Source organism: Lissotriton helveticus, chromosome 4_1 (genome assembly GCF_964261635.1).
Source record: "Lissotriton helveticus chromosome 4_1, aLisHel1.1, whole genome shotgun sequence".
Taxonomy (NCBI): domain Eukaryota; kingdom Metazoa; phylum Chordata; class Amphibia; order Caudata; family Salamandridae; genus Lissotriton; species Lissotriton helveticus.
In genome coordinates, this window is record NC_136063.1 from 1,931,995,922 (window position 1) to 1,932,014,885 (window position 18,964).

Here is an 18,964-nt window from a genome sequence, read left to right on the forward strand (position 1 = left end):
GAGGATACCAGATAGATTTTTGTTACTCTTTCCAATACCCAACCACGCCCCGGCGGTAACATGCTGTATGCACTTTTCTTTTTTCAGATACGCATCATCTCTACTCTTGAACACACGTAAGACCCAGCCTATCTTTTTTGCCGAACTTTCACATGGTCCCCGGTTTTCTAAGGTGACCCCATAACTCACCACGTTATCTTTCCCCCACATGTTCTTACCCACATCCCACGATGCACACTTTACTTACATGATGCAATTTTCCTTTTTACCACAGTATCCTTTCCCTGATGAAGGGGCGCACCATGGCCCCGAAATGCATTGGATTTATATAAAGGACAGTGTTATGCTCTGAATCTAAGAGCCAAAGCCATACCATATGTACAATGTGGAAATTATCAATGAAAGCATATTTTGAATAAAATGCAATAACTGGTATATAAAGAAGTTTGGAACTCCTACTGTATGGGAAGAACCATTGAGTGCACATAAGGATGAGATCAGTGGCTACTGATCTCACGTTTCTCATCCTGTCATGGTACCACATGGCTAGGAGAGCATTCTCCATGGTAGTCTGGGTATTGTTGGTGACTGGACTTGCCATATCGGAGTAGAAGAAACAAAAATAGAATTCCTGCTACGAGTCCCAAAATGAGAGGCAAACCACTGAACACAGAGCGCCCGAAATTTGGAAAAATACAGAGAACTGCTTCAAATGGGGGTGACAGTCCCGAAAACATCGTCTTAAATACATGTGCAATACCACTGGTATCAAACATGTTTAAGATTCGAACCAACATTTCTGCGAAATGTACTGGACAGTTTGTTGATAATAATGCATGTATCTCTGTAGAAGTCCTTGCAACTTGCAGATCATATGTTACTCTAGACGAGGTCAGTGGCACCGTTTTTTGCAAAAGAATGGCTTTCATTCTGCTTAAAGTATCAATTCGTATAGAAGAGATATTCAGTGAAGGCCATAACGCCGACTCCCTGTCTGTCTTGCTTTTTGGATACAATACTTGCATACAACAAGTGACCCTGGCCGACACACTAACTAGATAGGCTTTTCTTGGCAACATGCCACAACAGCTGTGATCATTGAGCATAACGTAGCTGCCATTGGAAAGCTGCCTGAAAATTGGGTGTATCACCGCTGCTGGAGAACCGTGCATGTGGCAAGAAAGGTTATTCGAAGAACCTTCGCAGGCTCTGTGTAAATTATTACCTTCACATAAAAGTGTACCGCTTAGTGAGTTTTTACAATTTTTACTACTAAGAAACACTTCCTTTCCCCCACTCCAACATTTGTGTGTATATGTACCCTGGAATCTGTTAATATTGCCAAATGTGAGGCCGGTACTTTTTCTATCATAATATCTCCAAAATTCACAATAAATGGTTACCTGCTCTATAGACCTCCTGGTCCTGTTACAACCTTCTGTGACAGTTTATTGGACGCAATTACTCAACCAGCAGTCAGATATAATCATTTTCTCCTGCTGGGGGATTTAAATATGCATTTTGAGAACATAGAGTGCATAGAAGCACAAACTCTCCTAGGGGCACTTAAATCCCTGATGTTAGAACCCCAATCTATGTTACCTACACATCAATCAGGCCACCTACTCGACCCTCTTTTTGCTAACTGGAATTCCATTTTAACCGCTCCTCCTATCACAATTCCTTGGTCAGACCATAAGCTTATTCTCTTTGAAATCTCTCACGTCCTTAACACCACGAAATCCCCTTCATTCCTGTCTTACAGGCGCAGGAATTGGAAGAGATTTACGCAAGAAGCTTATAAGTTGGCCCTACTGGAAAATCCCCCTCCCCTGTATGACAATTTGTCTAAAAGTTGGGCGGATTATGAGGAATGGACAGAAAAGGCATTGGATAAAGTTGCTCCTTGGACCACGAAAATTCCAGTTAGAAGTAATAAAACGGCTCCTTGGTTCACTGTCGAACTAAAAAGGGCCAAAGCCACATGCAAAAGGTTGGAACGCCTCTGGAGAAGAGAATATAAGACAGAGAGTAAACAACTTTACAAAATTGAATTAAGTAAATACTCCAAACTGATCAGATCAGCAAAGAGTAAATGTCTCAATGACAGAATTTCAAATGCAAATAATCCTGCTAAAGAACTCTTTGCCATATACAAAGAAATAACGGTCCCTGATAGACTATTGGCCCATGATACACTGTCTGATGAACTATGTAACTCCATCGCAGACCATTTCATAAACAAAGTAGACATAATACATGCTTCATTCAATAAAACACCTGTGTGTCCTATACAGGGGAACATGATAGACAATTGCCCGGAAAAAACTGTGCGATTAAATAGTTTTGCAGTACCTGACCGTCAGTCAATGCTTCGCATTGTCAATAGTGTGAAATCAGGCTCACCGAATGATGCTGCTCCCCCTAAATGCTTTTCGGACATCACAGAGGTATTATTAGGGCACATAAGTCATCTTATCTCCCTCTCCTTCCTTGAAAAGCTAGTACCTGAACCTTGGAAAAGAGCTCAGGTGATTCCATTGAAAAAGAAAGCTAACCTCAATATGTCTCAACTTCAGAATCTACGTCCAATTTCTCTGTTGCCATTCTGTATGAAAGTGGCAGAAAAAATTGTGAACATGCAGCTCATGGACTATCTGGAGCAGGGTCAATTCCTTCACCCTACTCAATCAGGTTTCAGAGCTCAATATTCCACTGAATCGGCAGTCCTTTACTCTACTGAATTACTAAGGCAAATAGCCGACAAAGGCCAGACAGCAGCGCTTGTGTTACTCGACTTAAGCGCAGCTTTTGATACTGTGTCACACTCCACGCTGCTATCACGTCTATCTGAGATCGGAGTTGGAGGAGACGCATATGAGTGGATAAAGTCATTTCTGGGAAACAGAAGTTTCCAGATCCACTGTCCACCATTCAAGTCCACTCCCAGACAGCTGAAGCACGGGGTTCCACAGGGCTCAAGTTTGAGCCCTACTCTGTTCAATCTGTATATGGAACCCCTTGCACGCATAGTTGAGTCCTTCGGTGTTAATATTATAACTTACGCCGACGACACGCAACTAATGATCACACTCAGTCAAGACGGTGAAGAGACAGCAACCAACTTTTCAGCATGTCTTTCAGCTGTAGCGAGCTGGATGAATGATAATTGTCTGCGTCTTAATGGAGACAAGACCGAAGTGTTAATCGTTGGGAAGGTTCACTCGGTGTGGTCATCAGACTGGTGGCCCGCAGAACTTGGCCAGACCCCTGTTCCTACGAACTCAGCCAGAAATTTAGGAATGTTATTGGATACCAATCTTTCGTATGTGAAACATATCGAAAAGGTAACGGGCAAATGTTATGCTGTTCTTAAAATCCTGCGTAAAGTTCTAGACCTAGTACCGATAAGCTCTAGGAAATCTCTTGTACATGCCTTAGTCACCCCTCATCTGGACTACGGCAATGCCCTTTTTATAGGGCTGAGCCAAAAAGGCCTGAGACAACTCCAAAGAGTCCAGAATATGGCTGCCCGCCTGGTCCTCAACCTCCCCCGTAGAGCATCAGGGAAAGATGCTTTATCTAAATTGCACTGGCTCCCTATAAAGGAGCGTATACTCTTTAAGGCCATGTGCATCTCCCATAGAATTGCACAAGGGAAAGGTCCCCCTTATCTGAACAAGCTTCTTAACATCTACCGCCCGAAACGTCATTTAAGATCACTGGGCAGCATGCTGTTTTCAGTCCCTCGCATTTTCAAAGCTAAAATGGGCGGCCGCTCATTTTGCTATCTAGCAGCCTCCTACTGGAATAGACTACCTCTTGAATTGCGGATGGAACCTTCCGAGAGGAGATTCCGCATGAAACTTAAGACGCATCTTTTCCCTACTGATTAATGATCTTTGTTGTTTTAAGATTTCACTGCTCTGGCTGGTTTTGAGGGTTTTGTGAGGTGGTTCTATAGCGCGGGGACACACTGTTAGTGTAACCAGGCGCTTAATAAATGGTTTTATTATTATTATTATTATGGTAAATTCCAGGTTGACTTAATGTATTCTTTACCCAACCTTTCATACAGGTCTGCTGGTATATGTTGTAAGCAATACCGAAATTGGAAAATCGTCACTGGTATCATGATGGTGCCATGTATTATCCATTCTACAACAGGTTTCTCAGAAACAGTCAATGGTAATCTTTCCAGTGTTTCAATGCTCAGCACTGTATCGTCTGCTCCTCTTTGTGCCAAAGAGATTTGTTTACCTGTAAGGTTAAAGACAGTAAACAATGATGTGGTATTGATTAGACGCCATGGCACGTAGCCTGAACAGAGATTTTGTAACGTCCAGCCTAGCAGCATTATAGAAGGTAATTGAGACTGGCCATGTTGTAACATTAGCAAATCCTGTTCTATTATGTCAATGACAGATGATACAATGTCCAAAGAATAAATTCTGGAGGACAGAGTCGTTAACCCATTGTCCACTACAGAGAGAGCTTTTTATAAATTATCAATTTTTCGTATTTTTTCTGCAGTTTCCATTTGCGAAATTTCCAAGCTTCGTTGTACCCAGAGTATTTACGGCCTGCATAGCCAGACAAGGATTGCACTGGGCTTCCCAAAACACACCAACATGGCTTGCGCTAGAAAAAGCTATTCTAGACAACACAGACCCCCTAACCCTCCTCACAGCCAACAAACTGACACTGAAGAGTAACCCGATATTCAAGGCAACCAGATCGGCGCTCCTCAAACTAGATCAGAAACTAGAAGTAAGCGTTAAGAACTCGAAATAGATAGCACTATGGAACAACCCGAAAATAAGATACAGAGGGAAAACCCTAGAAATAAAATCATGGAGAGCTCTAGGCATATCACACCCAGCACACCTAGAAGAAGCTGGCAGTCCCCTCACTTTCAACACCTTGAAGGGAAGGTTCGAACTCTCAGAGGCGGAGCTATACAACTTTCTGTCCATTAAGACAGCGATCACAAAGGCGAACCTCAGCAGCCTAACCCCCTCAATTGTCAAATTCACAGAAAACCTAAACAAAACGGGGCACCACATATCTCACATCTACAAACTCCTCCGACCAACCACCTCAAAACTCAGTGATAAAAACATAAAATACTGGGAAAACCAGATAGGCAGAACCCTCACAGAACAAGAACTAATATCCTTGTGGACCTCCCCTTCGCGGAATATAATTTCACCAGTACTAGCACAGATAAAATTCTGGCTACTGCACTAGGCACATTGGACCCCAACCAAGCTAGCAAAACTTAACCTCAGAGAAAACAACCAATGCTGGAACTGCAATAAGGCAACAGGGGACCTTGCCCATCTAATATTCCAGTGTAGCAAGGTCAAAAAATTCTGGGACAAAGTCTTTGATTTCACTAACGAAACACTAGGCTGCAACCTTAAACGAGAGTTCCACACTCTGACAACAGCCCTCCTTAACACTGAGATCACCACACAACAAGACAGGAACCTTCTAGACTTTCTCCTAACTAGTGGCATAAAGGTTATACTGTCCAAGTGGAAGGACACCGCCAAAGCGACATTTAAGGGGTGGATAAACTGGGTGACATTCCTGAGAGGGGCAGACAATGCGGCACTGAGAAATACTCCTTGGAGGAAACCAACCAGACAGATGTGGGCATCACTAGACAAAGCGCTAGACCCATTCAAACCACCTTAGGCAATGTGTACGTCTGAAATAGAACCAGGCAGGATGTAGTACGCCGATCACCAACCAACTGCCAACACCTATATGTTACATGTCTTTATGTTATATGTGCATGAACAAGCATAGCGCCGTCACAGCCATACCAGGAGTGTGTTTACAATGACAACCAGCACAACGGACTTGAACTAAACACCCAAGGATGATGAAGCTCACCCACATGAAATGGGCTATGTAATTTATCTGCACAGTGTTCTATGTGAAAGTAATGCTATATAATTTTATACTTATGTGTACACCGTGTCTGTGTAAAAGTCAATAAAAATATATTTTTTAAAAAGAAACGTTTTTGACATAATTTGCGAGGTCCAAGTAAGAAGTCTCGTAAATCAATGCCTTCTTTAAGTAAAGTTAAGTGTTGTTTATTTCTGGAAGTGTCGATTTCTGTAGCCACTCAAAGCATAGTTTTCCTACACTGTAAGTTGTTACTATCCCTGGATGTTGTCTCTGGGAATATCTTGGATCTGGCCTATTCATTTTGAACCCTTGTGTTTTGTTCAGGAATCTATCTTGACAGTTATTCGTGTCTGTGGGCCAGATTAACCATTTTTTCCAATCAGGATTAGTTCTGTTCTTTTGTAGAATCTGTTTTACGTCTACCTCCTCATCTGCAGTGCCATTACTGTCAGGTGTGGCTTTAGGTATGGACGGTTTGTTTAACTCTTTTATCTTAGCTAAGCCAAGACATGATGTTTGTTCAACAGTGTCATTTAAAAATATAATTTGTTCTGGGATAATGCAGGCTCTGAACAAGGCTTCTAAACCCTGCACCTGCCAGTCTTTTGTGCCCCAGACAGTTTTTGTCTCAATGTTGTCTTTCCAAAAGTTAAACCCTAATGTAGACAGCTGAGCATTTAAGTTCACAGAATAAATTTGTTTAGTATTGGTCAACATGTTTTTCATTCCTGTCTTATTCACATTTTTAAAATAAAACGTTTCTGGATTTGTGACATTAAAACCTGAGAAATATGGAAACTTCTCATAAAATGTTTTAGAGCTGCCTTTTGGCAGCGTTGGACAATGTTCACATTGATTGTAAGTAAAAACTAAGCATTGGCGAATTTTGCGGATTTGCGGTCCGCAAATTCGTGCAAATTCGCATAAAAATCCACGAGTTTGCGCCAAAATTCACAGACTCACTGATCTGCACAAATAGACTGTTTCTGGCCAATCAGTAAGTGCTAGCCCGTTGGGTAAATATATAGTACTTTTCCTACACTACAGCTGTGTAAAGTGCCAGAACAGTTGTCTCCAGTGACCATGTGTGTGTAACTTTTCCATCGTGCCGAAGGGCACCGGGGTCCCTTTAGTGAGCTGTCCATCATAGATGGTAAAGGGCGGGAAGACAGTGCACACCGCTAGTGTGTGGGGCGGGGCCAAACGGGCAGGGCTTCTAAGCGAGTTCAAATGCCTCTCCTGCTTATAAAAGGTCAGAGAGCAGCAGATGAGGAGAAAGTTGTTAGGAATTAGGTTTAGTCCTTTTTCAGTGACCATGTACTGTTATCACATGACCTACCAGTTTAGCATATAGGTCAGTCCTACCTTACTGTCAGTGCTTGTTATTGCTAAATGTTGGGTTCCTGATTGCTGTTCCCTGGTTCCTGTGTTTGTTGGAGCTTTTCAGACTATTCTCACGGGCTCGTGAGCTTTGTAAATCCCTTTCTGGAACTCAAGTTTTTGGGCTCTTAATCCCCTTTCCTCCCCTTGCTTTCCTTGTGCAGTTAGTTAGTGTCCCTTTTCCCTGTTTTTTGTCTTGTTCCGGTATTTTCGTTTATGTCCCTGTTCATTGTAGGCTGTGGGGTTCTAGGGGCTCCTGATTTCCCTCCCGTCTAGAGACCTTGCCATTCCTATTTTCGGGGCAGTAGGTGCGGAGGAGTCGCGGTGTTTGTTCCCGCATTTGGTTTCGTTTGCGCGGCTCCTCATTACACCGCTCCACCTCGTTATGCGCGGAAATGACGTTTTAGGTCATTTCGCGATCAGGTCCCGATCCCGAGTGCCGGTATAGCCGGCTGGTAACCGCACTCTTCCTTTTGCATATAGTGAGTGCTGGTGTTTTACAGTCATACGGAAACGGGTAGGGATTTTTTGTTCATACCGAAAAATAGGTATGTTTTTCCCCTAATACCAAAACGCTACGTGAGACACCCTACAAGTCCTTGTTTTTTGCTGGGAACCAAGAGACGTTATCTTGGTCCTGAATTACCTGCGGACCTATTTCTTCATGAGGCCAAGCCTGTACCCTCAACTGGTGAGTGCAATGGGATTGTTTTAGTAGGGCATGGTCACTGGTATAGGTGTCTCTGGGTGAGGTATATGATGTTGTGAAGTGTGTTTTCTTTGTTTGTCCAGGTGCAGAAGCGTGGAGAAGGGAGCAGTGAACTCTTTGTTTTACAGGGGTGGAAGGCTTGGTGTCTCCTCATATTCCACCCCCTTTCTTGGTTCATAGGTACACTCACAGTTGGTATCTTGTGAGTGGCCTGTGGGTCGGGGAAGTGGATTGGAACATACCTCGTTCCTGCAGTGTGTGGGCTGAGTGGAAGGAATCTAACAAAAGTATCTCCTGGTCACAGGAACTGCACGGGGATTGCGCTCGTGCAAAGGCCTCCATCAAGCACCACAGCTAATTTTCGACGGTAGATATAGGGAGAAAGCACACCTGCCCAGCCTCGATGAAGCTCACGATTTTTGGGGCTGATTAATGTATTACTGAATTACAACTCGGGCACCTGCTTTATTTATATCTGTAAGTGCTTCCTGTTGAGGTTTAATTTTTGTGACAGGAGCATCGTGCCAGAATGAATCCTGCCCTGCATATTTCCCCAAGAAGTGGCCACCGATTTGTGCGATACCTTTACTCAACTGGAGTACTTTCTACTGGCTAATCAGTAAGTGCTACCTTGTTGGGTAAATGTATAGTGCTTTTCCTACACTACAGCTGCGTAAAGTGCCAGGAGAGTTGTCTCCAGTGACCATGTGTGTGTAACTATGCCATCGCGACGAAGGGCGCCGGGATCCCTTGAGTGAGCTGTCCATCATAGAGGGTAAAGTGCGGGAAGACAGTGCACACTGATAGTGTGTGGGGCGGGGCCAAATGGGCGGGGCTTCTAGACGAGTTCACATGCCCCTTCTGCTTATAAAAGGTCAGAGAGCAGCAGATGAGGAGAAAGTATCTCCTGGTCACAGGAACTGCACGGGGATTGCGCTTGTGCAAAGGCCTCCATCAAGCATCACAGCTAATTTTCGACTGTAGATATGGGGAGAAAGCACACCTGCCCAGCCTCGATTAAAAGCTCTCGATTTTTTTGGCTGATTAATTTGTTACTCAATTTGAGCTTCAACTCGGGCACCTGCTTTATTTATATCTGTAAGTGCTTCCTGTTGAGGTTTAATTTTGTGACAGGAGCATTGTGCCAGAATGAATCCTGCCCTGCATATTTCCCCAAGAAGAGGCCACCGATTTGTGCGATACCTCTACTGAACTGGAGTACTTTCTACTGGCTAATCAGTAAGTGCTACCTCGTTGAGTAAATGTATAGTGCTTTTCCTACACTGCAGCTGCGTAAGGGCCAGAAGATTTGCCTCCAGTGACCATGTGTGACTGTGACTTTGGTCCCTTAAATGAGCTGGCCATCAAAAAAAAAAAATCAACCCGCGAGGGGATTTACGGATTTTTTGGCAATTTCGCGAGATTCGCAGATCGCGAAATTGAAGAAAATCCGGAAATTCTGCAAGTGGAACAGATTTCTGGCCCATACTTAGTAAAAACATTTCTAGGGTTGACAGATTTGTGCAAATAATGGTGACCATAATGATTAAAACAATACATTTCTTCATAATTTGATGAACCTTCTAAGTATTCATGTTTTGTAAATTTTGCTGACATTTCTAAGTCTGTCATCATATTATTAACAGTCCCAATCATCAGAAAATGTGCTGGGTGAGACAAAGTCACTCAAAGAAACCTTAAACTGGTGTAGAATCTTCAACAGTTCCACCGGGCCATAAATGTCATAATTAGTTGTGTCCCATGCTATACCACCAGGTATAGAAACGGCTGTGATGTTCACTGATGACAGGTCTCTTCGCTCGCGATGAGATGATTTGTGAGGTTTCAGGAGCAAGTTGATATTCTTACTTGCTGTGTCCATTGTACTGTATTTTCCATCTATCATTTTTCCCAAACTTAAAGCAAGAATGAGCCAAAGCAGTAGAAAAAGTACACCTAACACAATCCAAAATTCAACCCAAGGTGAAACCAGGTATGTATTTTCAAGTTGGTGAAAGAGTTCTGTAATTTTTTCTTTGAAAGTTTTATTAGCTTGCGTGGTTTCAGGTTCACTTGGCTCCTCAGAAAATGTATCATATTTGATGAAATAGCCAGAGGCAGTTCTGTCAATTGTTGGGATTGCATCCAGATTTTTCGGGATCGCTGGAGCTGTTTCCTCCTTTGTCATATTAGTATAGTCAGAGGCTATATCATTGTAGACAGGTGTTTCTTGACGAACTGTTAATTGGGTTTGAAGAGTTACAAGTTCCATGGCTTTGTTGCATAGTCCTTCTTTCCTTACTGCAGGTTTATCAAAGGTGATAAGTCTTTCAGTTTGAACCTCTTGGATTGTAGCCAGATTTGGTTGTCTGCTACATATTGGCAGTCCACTCGGCCTACTACTTATTATCGGCCACATGATGTGGTTTGACCAGATCGAGGGACACAATTCTGTTCTCCCTTTTTCCAGCAAGGGGCGGTAGTAACACTGATCTTGTTCCAAGGCTTGCTAAGACAGGTACTGTTTTTCTGTAAGAAGGTCCAAATTCCTTCTTCAACGCCATCTTTTCCCTAACTAGATCCCCTATCTTTGGAATCCAGACCGGTCTTGCTGGGTCAGGTGTTTTTTCTTCAGTGGTCGCTGGCTTTTGTGTTGTGTTACTCAGACTTCTTCTTGTTTCATTTAAGTCCTGTAAAACAGCCAAACGGTCTTTGATATCAAAGGGTTTCTGTTCCCCCACTGAAGTTTGACAATCCAGATCCTGGATGAGCATTCTAGTACCAAATAGTAATTCATATGGAGTGATTCCCCCCAGAGAATTTCTTGGCAGATTATTAAGACTACGTTGGACACTTATTAGATGTTTGACCCACCCGGTACCCAAACCTAATACCCTGGCCGTTATAGATTGCTTTATGTCACGGTTTTTTCTTTCCACTACCGCATTTCCCTCAGGATGGAATGGACTCGAAAACCGCAATGCAACACCCAAGCTGGCATTGACCTCCTTGTAAGCTTGAGAGCTAAACGCAGGACCCTGGTCAGAATGCAGCGTGCTGATTGCATATGTGCCGATAAAGACTTGCAAATCTTTTATGACAGTTCGGGTGTAAGCCGAGTGCTGGGGCCACATCCAAATTAATCTGGTCTTAATATTTGTGGAACCGCATTCGTCCATAGTGACGTCTGCGTGTAGATGGTCTAATGCTGTCTAACAATGGTGTCTGAACTGGGCTGGCTACCCTGTAGTCAGGTATCTGGTGGTTTTCAAAGCTATGGTCTCTGTAACACTCATCGCAGTTAATTCCAAATTCGTAAACTTGGACGCTCATTCCCGGCCACCAGTACCACTCTTGTAACTCTATTAGAGATTTTAAGATCCCTTGATGTGTCAAACCCTCTCCCATATGTGCTTCGTGAACCAAAGCACCTCTCTGATTCCTGTTTGGAATTACTCTATCCCCCACTCCAGGGATTCGAGCAAATGGAACGGAGTTTGCATCAATTATGTATGTATTACTGAGTGGATAGTTTAGAGGTAATGCTGCATAGTTGCCTTTCATTGAGGAGTTGACTACTAGCATTGTTTCACCATCTATCGTTGTTTTTGAATGAGTGATTGCAGCTATGGAAGCCGTTTGCAGAGCTGCCTTCACGGCTTCATCAGCCAATGAATTCCCTAAAACGTGAACGCCATCACGCTGATGACTCAGTGTATGAATCACGTGAGTCTTTTGTAGTTCTTTTTACAAAAGAACTACTTGTTCCCAAAGCAATTTATGCCTAATTGTGCCACCTTTTACATCTTTGAAACTGTTTTGAACCCAGTTCATCAGATATTCGTTGTAAGACTGGATGCAGTAATACGAATCGCACACTATAAGTGTGGGGAATTCGTGATCGGTATTCTCGAGCGCCATCTTGAAAGCCTGTAGTTCAGCTCGCTGAGCTGTACAGTCTCCGAGTGATTGAGTTTTAGTGACCATAGGTCGAAATTTACTTTCGCGCCAGCGACCTTTAACAATCGCGCACGCAGCACTATAAGCTTGTTTACCCCAATTGCGGGTTGTGCTGATCCGTCTGTATATATTATACAGCCGTAATGTTCAAGGGGCAAAATTTCAGTCGGCAGAGGACATTCTTGTTCGTATTGGAGAAATTCTTGTGTCTTCAAGTAAGGGTAAAAACGTATTCAACGTCTGTTGCAGCAAGAGAATTAGCCCATTGTATCCATCTTGGATGTAGACCTTTAGCATTTGGAATGCTTGCCTTTGTCACTGCCTCTCAGGCAGGTACAGGTGTAACGATCATTATGTGCTTACCCTGCGCGAGGGCTCTCTCTTTTGCTACTGCAGTTTGAACTGCTGTCAGAATCTTTTCTGTAGAAGTGAATTTCATTTCAGCTTGTGTGTACAAGTATGATTTGTAAGCTATTGGTACCTTTTCACCTTCATTAAAGGTCAGGTATGTGAATCCGCATCTCCCTGGGATGATTCGGATCACAATGTTGCGTACGTTGTCGCGTGTTTGTAGCTGTGTTTTTGCTAACATGTCTGTTTGCACTGAACACAAAATTTCTGTGTGTTCTTGAGTCCAACTAGTTGACTTGAAATCAGGTTTTATTAGTTTGTAGAGGGGTCTAACCCTTTCTGCGTAATTCAGAACATAAGTTCTTCCAAAATTCAGGAAACCTAGAATTGACTAAGTTTTTCTGCGTTTTTGGAGGTTAAAGTAGCACACATTTCTCTAGAAAGTTGGCTGCCAGGCTTTTGCCTTCACTTGATAATTCGTATCCTAAGACTAGGACGTTGAGATGGGCAATTCGTGATTTCTTAAAATTGAATTTGTACCCCTCAGAAGCGAACCCAAGTATTATGGTGTTCACTCTTTTCAAGTGCACGTCCAAATCATCGTCTGTAAGATAGATGTCATCGACATAAGATAATGCCTCATCATCATTCGTTTGTAGTAACTCTGTTACCCTGGCTGAAAATAAACCTGAACTATTCTTGAATCCCTGGGGGAGACGGCAAAATTGTCGATATGTCCCCATTATTGAGAAAGCGGTCAAGTACCTACTTTCTGGTGCAATGTTTTGACAGAAGAAACCGTTAGAAATATCTAATGTAGTTTTATATTTTTTACGCACGATGTTATTCATCAGTGCTGCACTGTGTGCATTTTGTACTGCAAAAGTTTTGCAACAAGAGTTTAAGTGTCTGTAGTCCAAAACTAGACGATATGTATTGTCTGGCTTGAAGACAGGAAACAAAGGATTGTTCATAGATGAGGTGCATGTTTCAATCACCCCTTGGTATTCAAGTTGATCTAAGATCTCCCTGATTTTTTTTTAGCCTCTTGCTTAACTGGATACTGCCTTTGTGCAGTAGGTTGATTTTTTAACTGGATTTTTATGGTGAGGCGAGTCCTCATCCCATCCTACGTGATTTTTGTATAATGCTGTAGCCTGGGCTACAGCCCATTTTCTGGCATATGTGTATTTTTATGAGTTGGAATGTGATTAGAAAAGGCTGGCATAATTATCTCTTCGCCATGTGGGCACCCCCTGACAAATTCAGGCGGCCAGTCTTGTTCAGCTAGAAGAATGTCATAACCTTTAGATAGCATCTTCCAAAAGAGTGCTTTTATTTTTCTAGTTATGTCCCCCTCCATACGTAGTGCTACTTCATATAACGTATGGGGTACACTAACCCTGGTATCGGCAGTTTCAACTTGAATGCATTCATTCAAGTCCACTGTCTCCAGATGATCCCTCAAGATCTGCTATGGTGACTTCTGCTACGCTGTCTAGCATTGTCTGTTCCCACTTCCCGTTCTTGAGTTATGTCCTCAAGATCCTCGGCATGTCTGATCTTTAGACTTGCTACCTTCTTTTTGGTGAATTGAGTTTTCTTATTTTTTGGAACGTGTTGTTCGTCTTTGGACTTCGCGCGTTCTTCTTTTTGTTCTGATCTTCCTCTTCTTTCGGATTTCTGCGAGGAAGTCTGAAAGGTACGAGAGGAACGTGTATCAGTATCTTTATATCTATCAGGTTTTCTCAAATTATCCCTGTTTCTGAGGTTATTCCTCTTTTCAGAGGGCTCCTGTTGAGGAGACCTTCCTCTGGACTGAGAACGTTTCTCTCTTGGCAGTTTCTGTTTGGTGTGTTCCCACTTCTTTTTAGTAGTAGTGAGATTATTTTTAATAAAAACTTTTTCAGGATTTTCAGTTAGTTGGGGTTTCACTGGATTCCCACCCAAACTATCTCTACCTAGTTCTTCATAAGATTTTTCAATAATTCTGGCAAGTTCAAATGGTTGCTCTGTTATATCAGTTTCTTTTAGTTTTTGGCAGATTGCCACAGATGCTGCTTCACCTTTAATGTTGGCCAGTAGTATAGCCGAGACCTGTTTGAAATCTTTCAGTAATTTCATACCGAGATTTAAGGCCAGTTCTGGACCGTATTCATTTTGAATCAGTCTTAGAATGTCTGGTATTACCGCCATAGACGGGACACCATGTGTTTTTGTGTAGATTGAAGCAAAGACTGTACCCCAAGTGTCGCAGTCCTCTATGTGTGGTGCAATCCCCATTGGCAAGCAGAGTGTTAGAATCCTGTTTTTCTCATGAGGTGTACTATCAGGGAATACTGCCTCAATTTGAGTAATTTTTTGATCTAACCAGAACGGAATTTGTTCCTGTTTTGTGGGCAATTTACCAATGACTGACTGTATAGTCTGTGGTGTCATTTTGTTTGTGTTCCCCTGATGAGGGGTGTGCTGTGGAATTCGTACAGCTGGTTGGACTGTTAAGGTCCGCATTACATCTTGAACCAAATGTCTATGTATTTTAATTAGCTGTTTTAGCTGAGCTAACAGTCTTGAACTGTCATTCTTTCAATATCAGGATGTGGTGTATAGCTGGCTAGTACTGGCCATGTGGCTCCTGGTCTACCTAGTGGACAGAGCCTAGTAATGTGATTTTAATGTTGTAGGGCGCCATTAAACCAGAACTGATGCTCTTGATAGGTTAGTGGAATTTCAACGTCCTCGAATGGAACGTATTCTGCTGGAGGTTCGTCTACTTTATAGTAGTGGAATTCGTGTGTTACTGGATTTGCTGCAGGAAACATAATCCATGAATAGAATACCTCTGTCTGCTGATATTCATGTGCCTCTATAACAAATATTACTTTACCACCTCTTGGTGATACTCAATTTTCTAGAAGTTTTATAGTAATTGTTTTTCTTATATTTACCATGATGAGTATAGCGTCCGGGTCATTTTGTTGGAGACTTGTGTCATCTAAAATTGCCTGAGCTGCTGCTGCAGCTCTCTCCCTTTCGTCGTCACTTTCTGACATTTTATTGACCGAAAGTTTGCAGAGCAAGTTTCAAGGACACAAAGATTATGTCATACGTCCCGGGAAGAGGAAACTGTGACGATAAGGAGAAAACGATATCACGTTCCCGAAAAGACGGAAAGAACTACATTTCCGGGTTGATGACCCCGGAAGGGACTACAGTTCCCGTGAGGCGCTGCGCGGCACATGCGCATTCCGAGGGGCAGTACTTAAGCAATGGCGGCACCCCCTCGAACCATCGGATATTCTTGCCGCACCATCGAGCTGGGGAAAACTCCGCAAGGTAAGGGACACCGTTCCTGTTTTGCTTGCTCTCTTGGACCCCTGGGGATATTTACTGAAGCAGTATTCTAGCGGCCGCTTTGCGAGGCGTTTCCGGTTACTCTCGATATTTAAGTGGACTCGTTTGCGGACTAAGGTCCTCCCGGTACGGAGTGAGTGCACTTGATGCACGAGAGCGGCTGTTCCAGAGCAGTACCTTGTCCACAGCACACGCTCCATGAGGCCAACATACAGAGCATTAAGGGAGCCAGTGAGACCAACTGTCTACTCGGAGCGTTAGACATTATACACAGGGGAGCCAGTGAGGACAACTGCTCACCCTGTGAAGACTAAACCGTGATACCCGAAACTCACCCTGATTTGAGGACTTCCCTGTCTAGAAGCCCTTAGTTCTTCTGGCCTCTGGTAGTGTGAACCCAGGCCTACTGTACCCCTCGTTGGCGAGTGTCGAGACCGGCATTCATGCGGGGGACGGTGCAGACGGTTACATAAATAGTGTGTGTATAGCAGAAAGCTCGAGTGGCATTGTCGGCCACTACTTAGCACTGTGCCCTCCGTTGGGGAGTGTCTGGACTGGCACTCATGCGGAGGACGGTCTGATCATATACAGGACTTCTAGGGTGGTGTTAACCCTTGTTGTTCTTATGGGAGTGTAATGAACTAAACCGCGATAGTGGATGTTATAACTCATAAAGTCTTATTCCACATACCTCGAGTTTTGGTTGCCTTATTCCGGAGTATTCGGGTCAAGGTCCAAGAGTTAGGTTCATACACCCAATCCCGAGGGCAGTCAGAGATTACATAATATCTGACCTTATCATCATAATCAGCCTCCCGGTTGGGTTGTTGAACATGGCCGACATGGACGATGTGTTGGCCGCCCCCCAAGCAGTACAGAACGAACTAGCTGCCTCCAGGTTGGAAACCGCTGACATACGGGCAAGGATGGAACACCTCCAGAGGAACCCGTTTGATGCTGGTACGCCAGTGGTGGCTCAACCGGCTGCGGTGGTTGTGGAGTTGCCGGTGTCTATACCGCTTGCTACACCCGAACGGTTTAGCGGTGATCCAAGCACGGTGCAAGTATTTCTAACGCAAGTAGCCCTGCATTTCTCATGCAAGCCCAGGTCATTTCCCACGAACCAGGCGAGAGTCGCCTTTCTGATTTCTTATCTGGCCGGAAACGCAGCCCAGTGGGCAGTACCGCTAGTGAGCAGGGACGACCCGCTCATCCACGATTGGGACAATTTCCAGGAGGAATTCATTAAAGTGTTTGATAGGAGAGCCGATTCATACACGACAGATAGAGAGCTGCTAGAATTACACCAAGGCAACAACGGACTGGTACAATACATGAACACTTTCAGACGGCTGGTGTCAGAAACCAAGTGGCCTGAGGCAAAAAGGGCAGCGCTATTCCATCAAGGCCTAAGCAAAGAACTAAAGGACGTGATAGCCCAAATCGACCCCCAACCGGCCACGTGTGAGGATCTCATCAGCCTGGTCCTTCGCCTTGACCACAGACTTGGGGGAATGACGAGGGGATCATAAGAAAAAGGATAAAACCCTACCAGTCCAGGAGCCTTCTGGGGCCACCGAGACACCCCCTACAGCACAATCAGAGCCTATGGATGTAGGGGCCATACGGGCCAGTTTTAAACCCATGGAAAGGGAATCACGCCGCAAACAGGGCCTATGCCTGTATTGTGGCAAGAAAGGCCACTTCGTGAGGGAGTGTCCGGTCAAACCAAATACCGGACGCTTTAAGAGCCCCAGAATGACGACCGCAGCTGTTGACAACACTGTGGAAAACTGATGGACTTCAGGAACAGAGAAGGGGATTCCAGGAGTCATTTTTTGATCCCTTCCGTACAGTTACAAACGCCGCCAAACCAAAGACATTTGTTCATAACCATCCACCTCAAGGTCAGGGAGGAGTGGTTTCCAGTAGAAGCCATGGTAGACTCGGGTGCTACGGGTCTCTTCATGGATGTGGAGAAGGCCAAAGAATTATCCATGGTGCTAACTTCCAAAGACGTGGCAGAGGATGTCTTTGCGGTGGATGGGCGGCGTCTTGCCTCAGGGCCCATCAGTCAAAGCACCGGGAGCGTCCGTGCGAGATACGGTAAGGAACATTCGGAAGTCATCGACTTCAACATCATCCAAGCACCCCAATACGGAGTGATACTGGGGTTACCTTGGCTCCAGAAACACAACCCCTCGATCGACTGGGCCTCTCTCACAGTAAGCATGATGTCTGGGTACTGTGCCCGCAACTGCAGGGTGACCGTTTCTACTCCGGAGGTGGAGTGCACGGTACCGCATGCCATAGCCACAGCGGCGGAGAAATGCGTTGAACTCCCCGAAGTCTATCGAGAGTACGCTGATGTATTTGATGACACGCCGAAGAGCCACCACCGCATCGAATCTACGATTGCCAGATAGACTTAGTCCCTGGGGCAAGCATCCCGAGCGGAAGGTTATACGCATTGTCCGAACCAGAGAACCTACATCTGCGTGCGTACATAGACAGCATGCTACACCTCGGATTCATGCGCCCGTCAAAATCCCCGGCCGCTTCTCCCCTGTTCTTCATCCCCAAAGCCAACGGGGAACTCCGCGCCTGTGTGGACTTTCGGGCCCTCAACGCCATCACAGTAAAAAAACGGTATCCATTGCCCCTTATCAAAGTCATGCTGGAGCAAGTGAAAACGGCCAAGGTGTACACCAAACTTGACTTGAAAGGGGCCTACCACCTAGTGCGTATGAGAACAGGGGACGAATGGAAGACGGCGTTTAAGACACGGTTTGGACTGTACGAATACATGGTGATGCCGTACGGCCTTTGTAACGCCCCTGCGGCGTTTCAGTTCTTTCTGAACGATGTACTACGGGAGCTACTGGACGTTTACGTCGTGGTATACATCGACGATATCTTGGTGTACTCCAACAACGAAACAGAACATGTACAACATGTTTCTAGGGTTCTGCAAATCCTACGAGAACACCTGTTGTTCTGCAAACTCAGCAAGTGTGACTTCCATGTCACAACCGTGGAATTCCTGGGAGTGATGATGAGCCCCGATGGTCAGACGATGGCAGACCGAAAGGTAAAAGCCATAAAAGAATGGCCATCACCTCGGAACGTCAAGGAGGTACAAAGCTTCATTGGCTTTGCCAACTTTTATAGATGATTCATTGACGGATTTTCAGGAATGGTAGTCCCTCTCATGCACTTGTTGAGGAAATCGCATGCCTTTCTATGGACCCAGGAAGCGGAGATGACCTTTTCTGCCCTACAAAA